The sequence below is a fragment of the Acipenser ruthenus genome, chromosome 21 (genome assembly GCF_902713425.1).
Source record: "Acipenser ruthenus chromosome 21, fAciRut3.2 maternal haplotype, whole genome shotgun sequence".
In the NCBI taxonomy this organism is placed as follows: Eukaryota; Metazoa; Chordata; class Actinopteri; order Acipenseriformes; family Acipenseridae; genus Acipenser; species Acipenser ruthenus.
In genome coordinates, this window is record NC_081209.1 from 29364816 (window position 1) to 29368282 (window position 3467).

General features: G+C 42.7%; 1 long non-coding RNA gene across 1 annotated transcript; it reads right to left on the reverse strand.

Annotated features, from left to right (window-relative positions):
- Positions 1–1338: 1338 nt before the first annotated feature.
- Positions 1339–2378, reverse strand: LOC131699173 (uncharacterized). The gene is made up of 3 exons (XR_009308075.1): positions 2257–2378; positions 2052–2107; positions 1339–1394 (listed from the first exon to the last, which is right to left on the reverse strand). It is a non-coding gene; the product is annotated as an uncharacterized LOC131699173 (long non-coding RNA).
- Between the last annotated feature and the right edge of the window lie 1089 nt (positions 2379–3467).

Genomic DNA, 3467 nt, shown 5'->3' on the forward strand with positions numbered 1-3467 from the left:
CAGAATCAGATCAGACAGCATTACCGCCCCCCAGCTCTACTTCATCAAATGCTTCCTTATCTAACTAAGACAGCTAAACAACACAACAATCGCACCCCAAGCTCTCTCCACAGCCACCGCCAAGAGAAACAAATGAACAACAATTCACCTGAGAAAACCAGCAGGGCTGACCGGAACACCTGACCCACACGCACACACACACAAACACACAAACACACACAAAAAACAAGCCTAACCAGAGATTCGGATGGGAATTATTGGAGACTGGGGGCCTGGCTGCTGGTGTGGTTTTTTTTGTTTTTTTTTTCAAGTGTTTCTCAAAGGGGTTTTAAAAGGGCAACAGAGAATGAAGCTAAAATGACATGAAGAAATAATCCTTCTTTCAATCTGAAGGGATTATTCTAATTACTTTGATTATTATAGATCAGACAGGTTTTTTTTTTTTTCTTTTTCCCGGCTGTATGAACATTACTAGTAAGCCGTTCTAGAAATACAAATCTGTACTGGGAATTGAAGGAGGGCTTAAGTAAACAGAGGGAACAAAATGAGCTCTGTGACAGATCTACAGGCCTTCAGCCCCACAGGCTTAATCACGCTGGACCCACCATGGCCCGTTGAATGCTAGGCCTTTGTTAGACCCTGAATAGGGGCTAAATATCCCTTGAAATCAGAACTCTGTGGCTTTATGAGTGTATAGACTGCTGCCTCAGGGTCTTTCTCATGCAAATGTGAGTGGTTTTATTTTCTTTATCAGTGTGGTAAGATGGTGGTGTCATGCTGAGCACAGCTGAATAAAAATCATGAATTTGGGCTTTATATAGGCTATAGCAAGACTTTTTCGCCTCATCTTGGCCAGGCCTCATTACTCCTGCCTTCTTCTTCTTCTTTAATGATAGAAGAAAGAAAAAAAAGCACAGATGGTCTCCTGACCCCCGTATTTATCATTCAAGCAAAGGCTTAGTCAGTGTAATGCTCCACAGCAATTCACTTAAGGACTCTGTGTGTTTCTGCTGATGAGGACTGTTAATCTGCACAGCAGTCTTATTAGGCCTAACCACCAATTAATTTCTTTTGTTCTCATTAAATGGCTGATTCCTAAACATCTCTGAAGCAACAATGAGCTCCACGCCGAGCTGCAATCCAGCCCCTCTCGGGTGTGGAGGACAGCACCAAACAGGTCGAGCATATAAAGAGCGAGAGAGCGAGAGAGCGAGAGAGCGAGAGAGCGAGAGAGCGAGAGGGGAAGAGGGGAAGAGGAGGACAGGGGGGGAAGCATCAGGGGGAGCAAGGGCTCCAGAGACAAAAGCATGCAAAGTAGTTCATTAAATACTTACAACTTGCTGGAGCGCAAACAGATAAGCAAAGGATCAAGTGTGCTTCAGTCCTCAAGGTCCCTGTGAAAAAGAATGAAAGCACCCTACTCCTCTATGAATAACCAAAAGCTTGGACAGAAAGAAAGAACAATGAAAGAAAGAAAGAAGGAAGGAGAGAGAGAGAGAGAGAGAGAGAGAGAGAGAGAGAGAGAGAGAGAGAGAGAGAGAGAGAGAGAGAGAGAGAGAGAGAGAGAGAACCAAAGGCATCATCAGTTTTCCTAACCGTTTAAGAGTGTTTGAATAATGCCTTTTGTGTCTGCACTCCATTATGTGCAGGGTTCTGATTATGGCTGTGTGTGCACGGGGACTCATAATATCCAAGGTCTGTACAATTTGCTGCAGCCCTGAAGAATCCTTGACTACCTCTTGATGATTCACTTGCGAAGCTTGTCAGTGCATCGCCCTCTTGTCTGATCGAGACACAGGGCCAATTACTGAACCTCCTGTAATGTTTCCCCGGCTTTTAATGTTCAATCTAAAATAGGAGAGAGCGATGTCTAAGGTTACCAAGCTCTGTTCGGTTCTATTTAGCCTGAAATTTGTGTTGTTGCCAAGACAGGAGGCAAGAATTCTTTTCAGCCTGACATCTAATGTTCTCCAGAGGTTCTGTGAGAAAACATAATTACAGTATATTATAAAGAAGAAAAAAGAATCAAAACCACATTAAAATATATTTACCTGGATCCCCTCTTCACAACACCCCCCTGGGTGAATAGACTGGATTTTGGTCAAATCTAGAGGGTGGCAATGAAAAGAGTGGATCTGTTACATTGTGGTAATTGTTTTATAATCTTACGTATTATAAGCAGTTAGTTTTTTCATCCCTAAAATAAATAACGAAGGAAACATAGAAAAAAAAACGTAGTAGTTTGGCTTTATTTACTTCTTCTCTGTGCAGCGAGTGTTATATTCTTATATTCTTTATTCTTCCCAGGAAGGAATGAGCCATATTCATATAAGCCTGATTAGTTGTGGATGAGCAGTGTCTCTCTGGCTTAGCAGTGAATCATGAGGCGTTGCTGGCAGGATCTGTGACTGCCGCTGTCTCTAATCCACGCAGTTACAAGCTACTGGGCCTTAACAGATGCAGAGGTGGAGCATCACCCAGTGCTCGAGACAGCCTTTAAACCCTCTGCTAGGGGAGGAGTATGGTGGCTCAGTGGCTATGGGAGACTTGGAAATCTGCATGCTATGGTTACGTATAGAAGCATGACTCATAATTCTGATATAGAAAAGGTCAATTGCTTCTCTTCTTTATTCCATATCAAGTTTAAAAGTAGTTTTACTGTGTCGACCCAGTGCAGGAGTAGTGTATTGAAATCATGAATGCATTTGACAAACACTCTCAACTGCATTTCGTTGCGTTTCCACAGAAAGAAAAAGGATTTTACAGTTCAGAACGGTGCATGTTTCTCCTCACATTAAAAACCCACTCACATGTTCGAAACAAGGAGCACTGAAGTGCTAATGTGACCTTTGAAAAACGTGATAACAGGGGAACTATCCTTGGGGAGCATGCCGAGATGAGTTAGTACAGCTTTACACAGCAGAACATGGGGCCGGACAGGAGAACGTGAAGTGCAGGGAGCTTGCAGGGTTAAGATACCGCTCCTCCAGTGCCTGCTCTACTTTTCAATCATATAGACAATTAAAAATTGTTATAAAACAGCAGTAATAGAGGAAAGTGCTGATCTGACTTTGAAAAGAAGAAAATGGTGCTGCCGTCATTAATCACTCGAATGCACTCAGAAAACTACCTGCTGCAAAAAAGGAATATTTTACAGACTTGTCCAAGCGCACTCCTCTGTCCTGTGTACTGAACAGTACATTCCCTCGGACCCCTTTCCTATTGAGCACCCCATGATGAGTGTGAATACTCTAGATGCCTTTAAAGTTTGGTATCTGTGTGTCTAGAGATGCGATCAATACTGTTCCTTCTTTCAGACCGATACATCATCAGCTAAATGCTCCCACTTCAGGTTAAGCCACTTTGTAATAACTCCACAAGGCAGACATTTATTGTTTGCCATTGGTGCTGCATAAAGCTAGCAAACGGTTTCCACTCCAGCACAAAGACAAATAAATATTTAATGT